General features: G+C 39.2%; 1 protein-coding gene across 2 annotated transcripts in view; it reads right to left on the bottom strand.

The window, feature by feature from the left end:
* Positions 1-14,798, bottom strand: part of TMTC2 (transmembrane and tetratricopeptide repeat containing 2) — a 423,041-nt gene that overhangs the window by 407,304 nt on the left and 939 nt on the right. The gene's annotated exons all lie outside the window — the stretch shown is intronic.

The following is a 14,798-nucleotide window of genomic DNA, read 5'->3' as shown; positions in this document are numbered from 1 at the left end:
AGAAAGAAAGAAAGAAAGAAAGAAAGAAAGGAAGGAAGGAAGAAAGAAAGCTGTGTTATCAATATGGTAGGCCTTCAAGATACTTAGCTTACCTGAACTTTGAGTGAAAAAAGTTTTACTTCTTCTAGGGGGATAAAAATGGAAAAAAGAAGTGCTCGAGTTAGAAGGTTATATGTTTTCTTTGTATAGAATCACTAGAAAAATGTTAACATGTGAAAGATCTGTTTTAATTAGGAGATCAATATTCTTAAATGCAGAACTACCTGTAAATAAATTAATGCAAGCCTAGCTAGTTTGACTCAGTGGATAGAGCGTTGGCCTGCGGACCGAAGGGTCCCGGGTTTGATTCCGGTCAAGGGCACATGCCTGGGTTGCGGGCTCGATCCCCAGTAGGGGGCATGAAGGAGGCAGCCAATCAATGATTCTCTCTTATCATTGATGTTTCTATCTCTCTTTCTCTCTCCCTCTCCCTTCCTCTCTGAAATCAACAAAAATAAAAAATAAAAAAAAATATTTTAAAAAATATTCATTTATTTAAAAACATAAATTAATAAATAAAAATAAATTAATGCAAGTTGTAGGTCTTGGTAAGCGTGCAAGTTAATGAGAGAAAATAACAAACTTCCCAGAAAAGATTTCAAAAAGCAAACAGAGCTTTTTGTATCAGTTTTGCTCACTGTCAGAAGGTACATAAAAGTATTCCTGGGATTTTTAGGTCCCTTTTTTTGTTGTTTGTTTGTTTGTTTGTTTGTTTGTTAATACTCACATGAGGATATTTTCCCCTTGATTTTTAGAGAGAGGGAGGGGGAGAGACAGAGAGAAAGAAACATCCTTGTGAGAGAGACACATCCATTGATTGGTTGCCTCCCACACAAGCCCGGGGATCAAGCCCACAACTGAGGTATGTGCCCTTGGCCAGAATCGAACCCAGGACCCTTCAGTCCTCAGGCTGATGCTCTATCAGGCTGAGCCAAACCAGCTAGGGCTCTTTTTTTTTTTAATCTTGTTTAAATTAATACAGATGTCCTCTTCTTTCCCCCCATCTCCCTCTAACCCACATCTCCTCCTCAGGCCTTCACCACACTATTGTCTGTCCATGGTTATGCATATAAGTTCTTTGGTTATTCTCTTCCAGTCTCCTCTCCCTTCCCTCTGAAATTTGTCAGTTTGTTGCATGCTTCCATATCTCTGGATCTATTTTGTTCATTGAAAGGGCGAGGGCTACGCCCTCCATCTTGCCCCGAATCCTCCATTTTTGGGCAGAGCCATGTGCTCAGCAAAGAGCTCCTTTCCGGAAGAAGCCCAAGCCTCTGCTAGCCACACGTAGGATTTCTTTAAACTAACCAATGATAATCAAGGGAAGTGCGCGCCATAGATACGACCACATCCTGTGTAACGAGGCACCGACTTGCGCCTGGCCAATCGGCAGGGCCCACAGTCCTCTCTCCTCCCCTTACTATAAAACCCCTCTCCCCACAGGGCTGGGTCTCTCTGCCACTTGCTGCTGCATCAGTAAGGAGGGTAGGGGAGCCAAGCCCGGGTTTGAATAAAAGACTCTTTGCTTTTGCAGCGGACACGGCTGGCTCCCTGGTGTGGTCTCTTGGGGATCCTGAAATCTGGGCATAACATTCATCAGTTTATTTTATTCATTGGATTCCACATATAAGTGATTTCATGTGATACTTGTCTTTGACTGGCTTATTTCACTTAGCATAATGGTCTCCAGGTCCCTCCATGCTGTCTGAAAGGGTAAGAGATCCTTCTTTTTACAGCTGCATAGTATTCCATGGTGTAAACGTACCACATGTTTTTTTATCCACTCATCTACTGATGGGCACTTGTGCTGTTTCCAGATCTTAGCTATTGTAAGCAGCACTGCTATGAACATAGGTGTGCATATTCTTTCCGATTGGTGTTTCAGGATTCTTAGGATATATTCCTAGAAGTGGTGGATCACTGGGTTTGGCTAATTCTTAATTCAATATAACCTTTTACAGTATAACTGAAAATGTGGTTGGCAGTTAGACAGACATAAGCAGAGCAAGGACACTGGGCCAGGTACAGTAGGTCATCAAAGCAGAAAGCCCTAGGTGCCTAGCAACCAGGAAAACTGGGAAAATAAGGACCTCACCCCCAGGATAACCTTTCTTTCCCTTGCATACAGCTGGTCAAGGGATTTAGACCCCCTGACCTTTCACATCGCTGATCATGCAGGTGAGACCCTCTCCTGACCTTTCTTCCCCTCATATGTGACTAGTTATGTGGCAGATCCCCTTAGAGGAGGAACCAGGGGCCAAAGAGTAGCCCAAGTAACTCCCATGCGGGCCTTTGCCTGACCACTCCCTTAAGCATCAAGCCCCAGGGATAACATTGAGGCCTCAGTTGTGTTTCAGCTCCGTGCCTGGAAAAGCAGCAAAACCAGACATCCGATCTTTTGGCTGATATCAGAACTGCACTGACCAATGACCTCCTGGCACCCACCAATCAGTGTAAACCATGACTGAATATTCTGTTGAGATCCTCCCCTTGGACATCGCCTGAAATCACACCCTTAAAAACCCTTAGTATGGAGGACCGGGGTGCTCTCGTTCTCTCTCCTCCCTCTCTCTCCCCCCTCCCCCCTTGGCACATCACATTTACCTTCCTCTCTCCTAAGCCCCAAGGGCCCTTCTTCTGCCCCTGTAACTTGTTTCCTGCGCCCTTTTCTCCTGCAGCTCACTTCTTGTACCCTGTGATTGTCTAAATAAACTTCCTCTTATAGTTTGAGTCTTGGCTCTGAATTCTTTCCTAGCCAGAACTCAAGTACGGAGGTTGCTGAATCCAGATCCGATCTTGTCCCACTGGTCTAACACCTGGTGCTGTTCTCACCGCCAATAAAAACAACTCTAGTTTTTCATTGTTTAAGCTTTTTCATTTACTAGATATACTTCATAGAGTAAAACAATTCTTACAAGATGCTAAGAAATCATAATTTTGCATATGCTACTATGCAGTATAATCTAACTCAAAGAAGAAAGTCAATTATGGTGAAGAACATAGAAGACATCCTAGTTCTGTGTTTCATATGTACTTTGAATTGAGTATATACTGCAAACATTTTATTGGCAAAATTTGCATGTGTGTGGGTCCGTGCATGCATGTATGCATGTGTGTATAATGCTCAAGTTTCAACATTTCTCCAAACTTATAACTCAAGATAAAAATTAAATTCAAAAATTAGTAGTTATTTAATAGAGTTCACTGACCCCTTTCAGCTACCCTAAACATATCTGAATTGCTAACTTAAATATTACTAGAAATAAGTTTAAGTTCTGAACATTGGCTTTTAAGAAAAATCCCTAAATGCTTTATAATACTTTCAGATGTTACTATACAGTGATTTTAAGCTATCAGCAATAGAGTTAATGAAAAATTTCTTAAGAGAAATATTTAATAATTATCCTGGACACCAGACACTGGACCAGGCACTTTATATAATTTATCTCGGTCTATTCTCCCAACAACTGTATTAAGTAGGTATTACTACCCCCATTCTATACAACAAGGAACAGAGGCTAAAAGAGTCTTAGTAGCGCGATCAAAATTACCCAATAAGCAAGTAATAGTTCTGGGATTAGATCTCTAGATTATCTGATTCCATAAATCTGTGGTCTTTTTACTTTTTGCCACTCTGTTGATTGAAAAGGACTAAAATTAAGAAATATTTTCTAATTACTTACAAAAATGTATCACCAGGGTTAGGTACTAGATGTTACCATTTTGTGAGTTTACTTGAGCCAAACTGTTGAAAAATGACGTGTGACCACCTAGTACATGTGGTAAGCATACTTACTCCCAATTCTCAATACAGGACTGATTAACGTGAACACTTCAGTGAGGAAAAAAACGCTTATCTGACATATTGCTTTTCTAATCACCGGCTGCCAGAACTGCTCTGAATCTGAACATATTCGTAAAAGAAAAAGAGTTGCCACTGAAGAGGGAGACCATGAGTACACCCTGCCAAGCAGAACCAAAGTACCAAACATTATTTACACCCGGTGCACTGTAATTGGTGCTTTTACCCTGCAAAAGAAGACTCAGATTGACCAGAAGGTCTATTCAAAGTAAGCCTTCACGCAGAGACAAGACACACAGGGAAAGCACAAAAAAGAATTAGAGGAGAGGAAGAACTGCTTATGCAGTGAGGCTTCGAACATTAGAAGCAGAGATGGGTTGTGGGGGAGGCAATAGCAGCTGGGACAGCAGGAGTTCCACTGACTCTGAGAGAAAAAGGTAGCAATAACATGGAGTAGAACACAGCTCCATTCTCAGGGGAGAAGAGAGTCAGATACAAATGTACTGAGCCATGGAGCCTCTGGTCCAACACTGTTGTTAATGTAAGAAACATTCAAACCTGTGAAGAATTTCTGTGAGCTTATTTGAGCCAGATTGTTGACAAATGCTGGGAAGCAGAACCTCAATGGATTGAGATAATGCTCCGGAGAACGGCAGTTTTGCATCATGTTTTATACATTACAATCAAAAGAGGAGACATAAGTGGGTTATATGAAATCCACTGGTGATAGATTAGGGAGACAGGAGAAAGCAAAGTGGGGAAACATCTGGGGTTGGATAAAATGAAAATAATTGACACATACTTCTTTTAGTTAGGTGGTGAGAGATAGTTAACAGTCAACAATTAACTCGATAACAATGAGTTTATTTGTGGTCCCCCTAGCAGTGCCTGTGCTTTGAGGGGTCTGGTAAAAGGAAAATTACTCTGACATTCCAAAGATATGTTATCTAGATGCAAAAAGACAATAGGCTCAGTGAAGGAAAAGACTGACCTTTGTCAGGGAAGAGGCTAGCCTAGGACATGACTACCCACCATAAACTGCTTTTCAGTTAAGAATGTTTTCATTTCAGATCATCCTGTGTGGTTACTTTTAGGTCTCTGAGTTTTTAAGGCCACCATACGGGCCTTCCCTGAGCTTGTCAGGGAGCAGGTGGCCCCTTTTCGTCCACTCTCTACACCTAAATCTGGAGCCATGAAGCTTTTAAAACACACAGAGAACATTTCATTTGATCCCCACTCTGTGGTAGGCAGTTATTATTGTTACTTTTACTCCCTAAACAATTATAACACCAAGTCTTAGAGAGATGAGTGGCTGGAGTACCTCGCTAGTAAAAGTGATATGTAACTCCAAGACCATAACTCTAGTCTCCTATCGTGGCCTAATGTTTGTTTATGAAACTGCCTCTAGGGCCCAGTATTTTAAAAAGAAAGGAATAATTTTAACTCATTTTAGAATGAGCTCTTTAAAAATATTCCTATTAAGTAGGGATGTAAATTTTCAGAATCATAGGGCATCCACTCAATCAGAAACACTCCAAAGTGCCCAAATGCTAAGGTTCCATATAACAGGCTAAAAAAAATCATAGGGGCCCAAGCATTTCTACTTCTATGTAGATACCTCTACCTGATAGCATCACCCAGTGCCTGATTATCATCAATAAATCTTCAGCTTTCCCACTCCCAGCTTCCTAAATACTTATATTTTTGCTGCCACCCTATAATTTTTAAAGCCTTCATGCAATGTAAGCCAAATTCCCTTACAAGGGGTTGCTTAACAAAAGCACAAACTAATGAAGGCCCTGACTATGGAGACTCAGTTAAGGCATCTATTCAAGTCATAAGCCTAAGGTGACCGACAGCCTATCAGTTTATTTGTCAAAATCAGCATCCAATACCTGTCTCCACAGCAGTGCTACAAAGAAGATAACATTGTAATACAAGATGGTGACAGATATTTCCATAGAGATCACCTCCTAGGGTTTCAGCAGGCTCTCTACCTTTTCAAAATCCACACAATACCTCGAATCCACATGACCAATTTAAAGGAGACGTGATTGAACAAAGCAGAGAGAGATGAAATAAAATGGCTAGACTCATACAAAGAAGAGAGGTGCCTTATCCTTGATCATTTTTAATCCAGGAGTTTAGGTAGCCTTTCCAAGTATCTAAGTATCTGTACAACCCACTGAGCCGATGTGTAATACATTTAAATGAAATAGAGCCTTACTACTCTTATTACTGTGTGGTCCGTGAACCAACAGCCCTCTGTTATACCTGTGAATGACAGAGATGCAGGCTCGTAGGCCCACTCCAGGCAGAATCTGCATTTTCACAACCCCAAGTGATTTGCAAGTAGACTGATTTAGAAATATATACACATACCACATGGAAAGAGGCCCAGCTCACCAATGGCCCTTTAAGCAAGGCATAGGGAGATCTATTGCATTCAAAGAAACTGGGAATTTAAACTGCATTTTGAAAGATTTTTTTTTAAAAAGGCAACTGTCCATATCAAAGGATGAAGGCAGGGGGGCAAGTCCTGAGAAAGGACAAAGCCTGCCACGGGCATCCTCAATATCATTTCTGAATTTGAAAGTAACTACTAAATACCTTCTCATAGAAATGGCTTACATTATTTAGGTTGACGACATACGAGAGGTTTTAAAACAGTGAAATTTCACTTTCTGTTCAACATGTAACAAAAGCAAAACACACCACTGTTGTCAAAGGAAAAAATACAAAGATTCTTACATAGACAGATGGAGGAACCAAAACTAAAGAATATTTTTTAAATAGAAGACTCCATGTGGCAAACTACAGTCAGTGCTTGCAGGCTGCGCACTGGTGTCTTTAAAAGGTTTTAATTCAAATCCTAAATTCATTTTTCTTTGGTTAAACCAATCCATATCCCTAGAGAGTGGGTTAACGTGTAAAAGCTTATTTCTTTAACATAAGTTCACTGACTATTCAGCACCATTTTTTTTTTCTTTCAACAGCATAACAAGAATAGCCTTCCTATTTTAAATGAGGTTTACCAAATGAATTCAGGTATACCACTTCTTCACATCAGCTATAAATAATTGCTTCCCTCTAAAGGGCGCATTTCTGCAAATAAAAATGTCTTTTTGCCTGATTAAACTTCTTCATCATCTGAGAACTTTTCTTCTGCAAAGTTATAGTTGGGAAATTTGTCACAGGAAGCTTTCTTTGTCAAAATGAGCTTTTTCAATTGCTTTGGGAGAGCAGTCCTGTAGTTAATTATTGAAGGAGGAGGGGAACATCCTGTTCTAAAAGAAGTACACTCGACAGAGAATTTGGATCCACATGCTCTACCTGAAGACATCTCTGACAATCCAGGGCGGCAGGCTCAGTATTTATTATAGCTTTAGAAACCGGAAGACAGAAAGGCAGACGTAGCCAAAAGGCAGTTTATAACACAATGAGCAAGGTCCCTAGAGGAACAGGGCAGCTGCTAGCCCTACCTCAAGAACCCCTCCTCCCAAATGGCTCTGTAATGGCAAATGTCCCTCCAGACTGAGAAAAGCGGTCAAACCTGTGAACGTATCTCTAGAGCCACCACCTAAGGCCTTGGTCGGCAAACTGCGGCTCTCGAGCCACATGCGGCTCTTTGGCCCCTTGAGTGTGGCTCTTCGTAAGCCTTAGGAGTACCCTAATTAAGTTAATAACAATGTACCTACCTATATAGTTTAAGTTTAAAAAAATTTGGCTCTCAAAAGAAATTTCAATCGTTGTACTGTTGATATTTGGCTCTGTTGACTATGAGTTTGCCCACCACTGACCTAAAGCAATCCCTGTGGAGAACACAATTTGCAGGGATGTCACTTTCACATGCACTGACCTTGTAAAGAGTAAAACTACGGACTCTCATTTTTAACCCGAGAGATACCAGTAACAGAAAAGAAAGCAGGGTGCACGTGCCTTCACTTAAATTGGAAATTAACAAACACAAGAGTTTACTTTTCCCAAAGTGTTTTCCCCTTGTCTGCCTCTCAAAGACTAGCTTTATAGTCTTGAGTTTATAACAGAATCAACAACATGCTTTATGACAGTGTTCTAAATAACAGACATATAACCCAATTGAGAGATTAAAACAAAAAACAAGGCTGTGGTCTGCATCTTTTCAGTCTCTTTATAGAACGCGTATAAGCAATTGAAAAAAGAAAACAACATTTCATAACGCACAGCCGTAAAACTTTTACTAGCCTTATTCGTCCTTTTTTTTTTTAACTTATTTTTTTAAGAGGCAAACTTGTGAACTGCATTTAAAATTAATACCCAAAGAATTCCAAGTATGCAGGGATACGGATTGTCATTCTCCCCACTGGATTTTTAAACAATGTTGAAGCATGGCTGTTTGAAATACTTCAATGTCATCATTTAACACTGCTCAAAATGTCAAGAGCCATATTGCGCCCCAGTGGCCACTCTTCAGCAAACAACACATCCTTTGAAGTTAAAATACTCCTAAAGGATGTCAAGGGAGAATTTCTAGGCTAGGACAATCAAAATGTTCTACTTCTAAAGAAATCAATGGTCTCTGGAACCACAATTAGGGAAACAAGCACTTTCGCTAACTACCAAAACTTGTGACTTTTGCAGTTTCAAATGTCAATAAATTCCTTTACCCCATGGTAATATTTTCATACATTGTTCCTTAATTAAGCCATTGGCCACAGCACCTAGCTCACAGCTGCTATTCCGAGGGCACTGATGTGTTTCATTTGATAAATCATGTAATTTAGTCAGTCTCTTTGATGATAACTGCATGCTGCGCCACCCTGCATACCCTGCCTCACTCTGATATCACCAATGCCCGGCAAAGAAATCAAGAAACAAAAGCTTACATGAAATTACCATAAGCAAATAGCATCTCCTCTGCCAAAAACTACAGCACTTTTAAAGCAGACACAGTAGCACTGCCCTCGGCAACAAAGCAGGCACACAGCCTTGAAATAAATAAATGTTCATATAATTTAATTCCACAATAAGATGGAATCTAGAGGTGGAGTTAGAATTTTCCATATTCATTTTTTTAGTCATGAGCAAATCAAAATCTCTCTCCCTCTCATCCATAAAGTCACTTTTAGTTGTCCAAATTAACTGCATTTTATGAAGTGATTGTAAACAAAAATATACTACTCTAAAAATATAACAGCAACTCTCAATATGGACCTAAAAACAAATCATTTGTGTTTGACTTCTTCAAAATTCTCCTAAGTTGATAGGTTTATTCAATAATTTCCCATTTACCTGTAAAGACAAAAGGTCATAGCTGAACCCAAATTTGGAATCCCAAAAAGTTCTTAAAATATTAAAATAAACATGTATACCTTTATTCTAAGAAACCTTGAATACCAGAGAAGCGGTCAAATGTGATTGAAAAGGTAAACTGTCAGAGAGGAGGAAAGGAGATCAATAGAAATTTAATAGTGCTGCATCTTGTTAGAATTAACTGTCTAGAAAATACAGCCCAAAAAAATCTCTCTCAGGCAAACGTCTTCAATCCTATGACCACTAGAGGCAAATCTTGTTAACTCCAAGAGTTCAGCTGCTACAAGCCTCCAAGGAAAACAACTGACTGGACAATTAGGAAGAAGACATTTGGGAGAAGTAGTTTAAAGCTTCCCCGCGTACGAATTAAGTACCAATGAGCACCAGACCCAGAATAACGCCAGTTCAAACCATCTACCATGGATCCTGGGCACCAATGTCCTGGGAGAGAAGCTGACAGAGTCCCAGTAAAAGTTTTAAAATATGAGTATTAGTCAAAATAAACATGAGTAAATGCAAGTGAAATTCTGCTAAAGGACAAGCTATTGGCATTTTTATAAGTCTACCATCAGACTCTCAAATACTTTATAGTACCTGCTACAGTACAGGTAAGAAAGGACAGACAGGTATGGATGCTGCTGACAAGAGTGAACAGCTGCTGCTTGTATTAGGCACCATATGTATGAGAAGCCCATGTCTAGTAATATTCATAACTAGTGAATTATTGAATGTAGTCATTATTCCTCAAAAGCACACACAAATCAAATCTTCAAAGAAACCTTTGCATATCATTACATCTGTAATTACTCCTTTTTCATCCTACGAAAAACAGAAGGTAGTGCAGTTCCTGGTGCTATGCCTCTACACTTTTTTCCCCCCTACTAGGCTCTAAGTGAGGACAGCTGTTCATAGAGGTGAGGTCTTTACATTCAACAACCCACTTTGCCTTCCCATCACTTGCCACTTTTGTGAAGCTATTAAATAAGTACCCAAAGCTGATCATATAATTAGCTTCCAAGAGACAAACAATCTAAAAAGTGAATGTTACAGGCATAAACCATGTTGGGTGAGAAAAGTAAAGTTATAAGAAGCTAGGTTTGTCAGCCCTGATTTTTCAGAGTGCCTTAAGGGTAAACTTGGCCCCTTCCTCTTAGGAAGGTGCCTGTTTTAGAGAAAATGTACCCTTCGCCTATGACAAACAGCTGCACCATCACGGGCGTTTTAAACAAGTGCCTTTAGTGTTCGAAACAGCAACAAGGAGATGAGAGAGACAAACCGTGCTCCTATCTCATACTGGAATCCAAAAGGTTGTAGGTATTTCAGAATTACAGCAGCAAGGAATTCAGTGTTACGACAGGGGCACAATAACACTGAAAAACTCAGTGCAGATGACAAGACAATGTAAATTGAATATATAATAATAGAGCCAAAAATACACATTTACATGGAAACCATTAAGAGACAGATGGCTGGCAAGCAATTTTCCCTATGGCCTTCGTAAATGTCCATCCGGTGCTTGTATTTGGGTCATTTGCTAGCTAATCCCCATGTGGCAGTCTCAATGGAGGTGAGGCAAAGTGGTCTCTACTGGCTTCACCTAATTTTAACATACTGTTGAGATGTACTTGTTCAGCAAAATGAACCAATTCTACATAGAGTTGATTAAACAATCAAAACAGCTAAAAAATAAAATGTCACATAAAATATTTCACAACCTATAAATTGGGTCCACTTGCATTTTTTTTTTGGTGTCTTATAAACTGGGAAGGAAATTAGAGTCAAAAAAACAAAACACTCTTGTACACGTTGGCTTCTTTCCGTATAGTCTTGATGATATATCCTTTGATTCAAAGCAAACTTCTCCCTTCTTTACTTTGATTTTATAAGTAATTCTTTGTAAACATACTTTAAATACCAGGCATCCCTTCAATGGTTGCACACACTAGAATTTTAAGGTACCAATAACATATTGGTCGAAGGCAAGTTATTCAGGGGAACTTTCTAGAGGTAAGTTAACAGAGTGATTGATCATTTCACAAAGGATCATACCAAGTCAAAAACCCAAACTGACAGTAACATTAAAAGACCAAGGAGAAGGCACAGTTGAATAGCTTTAGAAAATAAAGTTTTTAAAAAACTTGCTAACAGGCCTTAAATCTTCCATTCCTTCTTTTAAAATACTGTTAATCAATGACTTTAAGGAAGAAACGTCTTAACTAGTGTTTCCATAAAAATAAAGATTTACATTTATACCCAAATGAAAAACTAAATTAGGAATGTGCTATGAAGAGCTTGGAGTAGTTTTAATTCAAGAGCAGAAATTTCTGCCATGGAGTTGTTTCTCCAAGTTTCACACAATTATTCCAAAATGGAATAGCTAAGAAACATAAAGGTAATGTTAATGATCATGGTTGGGTTTAACAAATGCAAAATCAGCAAGAAGGAAAAAAATGTTCAAAGCGGCCACAAATCCATTTCCCACTTTCAAAACCTCCAATTGACTTTTTTTTTAACGAGTGTATTATTTTACTCATGTGAGAATAAAAACATGTACTAGTTGCATTATCTTATTTACTAGTTATATGACTTAAAGGAAATGCCTTCAATTAGATGGTAAGTCAAAATGAAATCGGACTGCAAAACAATAGTTAGGGTTTACTTCTATTGCTTTGAAGTAAACTGACTCCTCTTTTAGTGTTATCTCTATGCAAAGCATATTAACAGTACTATTTTTAAAGAGGATGAAGGGAAATGATGTAATATTATCCTTACCATAAGAGAGCAGAGAATTTGGGGTCAGCCAGTTTTTTCCACTGACCTAAACACCAAATTTCTCCAGAAAATGAGAGGGTCCTTCGAGAAGTCATATGTAACATGACTTAAAGTCTGGCAAAAACTGCACATTTATAATTCCAATTTTACTCTAACCACAACTTAAGATTCAATATAGTCATTATTAGATTGGAGGCAAGGGGAAGAGGGATGAAGTTGAAACCGTGTATGCTTTTTTGATCAGATAGGATGAATTCTACTCTTTTACTGTTTGTTTCATCACATCCTAGCCATATTCTTGAGTTTAGCACAGAAAAACTTGTAAAATATTAAATTTTACCATAGGGAAATTGATTTTGCTATAAAAACGTTTCAGATTACCACTTAATCTCAACCAAACTACATCAAACACTGAAAGTAATTATACATAGAGTTTATAAAGTAAACTTGATCACTGTACTTAAAAGAAATGATAACTTTGAGAAGTACCACAGCAATAATCTTTAAGCTGAAGCAATATAAAGCCCTCCTACAATAAATGCCAGATTCTTCAGCTAAAATGCACAGTCTTGATTTAGTTAAGCAAGTCAAGCGTAAGAGCCACCTCCCTCCCTGAGTGCAGCTCTTTTGCTTCCAGCCCTGCCCTCCTCACAGAGCTGTATTTCACAGAAGTTCCTGGGGGGGCAGCGGAATCCACAGATGTAGTTTAAACAAAGTTTTGAACTTGAGCCTTTGTAGTCTGAAATGGAGTGATGGAAATAAACACATTCTCATCATCCTACAGTTTCCACTGCCTCCCCAGCCCTCTTCCCCCTTCACACCCTAGTGAGTTTGAGTAGTTAGAAAGTACTGTATCTGAAAGCCACAACTTGCAGTGCACCTTGGCACCGAATCACCTGAACATGCTGTGCAGACACCAAGTTCCAGGATCCTATTAATATGTATTTCACGACTTCATAAAAACCAAGACACATAAAAACCAAGTTTAGCCCTAACCGGTTTGGCTCAGTGGATAGAGTGTCAGCCTGTGGACTGACGGGTCCGGGTTCCGATCAAGGGCACATGCCTGAGTTGTGGGCTCCATCCCCAGTAGGGGGCATGCAGGAGGCAGCTGATCAATGATTCTCTCTCATCACTGATGTTTCTATATCTCTCTCCCTCTCCCTTCCTCTGAAATCAATAAAAATATATTAAAAAAACAAACACACAAGTTTGATACTGTTAAGACTTCATACTCTCAGAAGTATGGGATTGCATATGCAGGTCTGCCACTTAGAAAATTAGAGTCAAGTACACTTCAAATTGTAGCAAAAGTATAATTTGTATTTACAGACCCTCAATATCATCTGTCATATATAATATCTAGATATCATATACTGAGCATGCTATCAACTAGATGATATGAGCAAATCATCACACTAAATTCATCTAAGTAGCGAGGTAGAGGCAGCAAATCTGACACCCCCTTCAACCTTTGGCATGTAGAGAATTTATAGCAATTGTCCACCATCAAAGCACAACTAATTCATCATCACACTTGCACCATTCTTCCTTAAAGTTACAAAGGCCTAACAAATTCTGATTGATGATCAAAAAACACAAAATAAGCACTAAGTCTATAGAAAAAAATGTACCTGAAAATTTAGTTTAGTTTCAGCCTTAACCATTACAGGCTAGTTTCTTCTGACAAGTACTTTTCAAAGAACTAGATAGGAAAAAACAGTAGCATACAAGAGGCATGCCAAATTTACCACAGTGTTCTATAAAAGTTACAATAGTACAGCAAGTTACTTTTTCATAAGCTGTATATTCTTGGCATAAATGCTCACTATTGGAACTGTCCCCAACAGAGCCAGTCACTGCCCAAGATTTGTCCCTGAACTTATTTTGTGAAAAGTCACCCGTCTTTGGAAGCAAGAGATTTTTCTTCCATTTACCCTAGAAATAACAGGTGCACTGTAACCCAAAATTGGAGGGAACAGAAGCAGCCCCTCTCACAGACCACTTACTTCTCAGAGCATGTAGCATAATTGCTAAGATCTGCACATTGCTTAAAAATTGAGAGAAAGTTTATGTCTAACAGGGGCTTCCTAGCAACTAGCCTCTGATAGACACTCTATGAAATGCATTAAGAAGGGTTTGCTGGATGTCTTTGCAGGGACTATCAGGGGATTTCATAATAGACATGTGGATGTGAACCAAAATTCGCTGACTGAAGGTATACATCCATGAACATGCTTTTAGTCAGAGAGCGGGCACACCAGAGAATATAGAACATGGCTAATTACTACCAGGAGAAGATTTTGCCTTCACCTCCCCTCACTATCAACCTCTTTTCCTAAGTTCACTCACTGCCTCGCCCTGACCCTAGGGAACCATTCACTTTCCATAGCCCAGAGAGGCTGCTGAAAAGCTGTCAAAGTAAATCTGTGCTCACTTTTTGGATAGTTTAATTTCAATGGAGCATGAAACACCCCAGGACGGTTAATAAGTTTAGCCAGGCGTGCTGTTCTCCCTAATATATTTTAATTATGCATCTGTTTTAATTGTAATCAGATTAAATCACTGGAAAGACACAAATTGGAATTTTCCCTAATGGCTATTGGAGCTTTTCATCAGTTTCTAAACACTAACAACGTTTAAAAAATAGGTAGAGCCACGAGCACAACTATGACATTTTCCAGAAATCGATGCAGTTTCTTTGACAACACAGTTCAGGTCTCATTAGCCACCCAAACTAACCCAAATGCAGAAGACAACTTCAGTCTCTAGGGGCGTCTTCTTCCCCAATTAGCACAAAAGAATCACTAATGTCTAATGTGAAACTCACAAACAGAAATGAAAGCCAAGCTTTTATAAAGTGCTACTCCATCGATTAGTGAAAGAGGCAAGGGGA

This window comes from Myotis brandtii, unplaced genomic scaffold (genome assembly GCF_000412655.1).
Source record: "Myotis brandtii unplaced genomic scaffold, ASM41265v1 scaffold82, whole genome shotgun sequence".
In the NCBI taxonomy this organism is placed as follows: Eukaryota; Metazoa; Chordata; class Mammalia; order Chiroptera; family Vespertilionidae; genus Myotis; species Myotis brandtii.
Note: the sequence above shows the minus strand (reverse complement) of the source record. Positions and strands in the feature narration are given on the sequence as shown.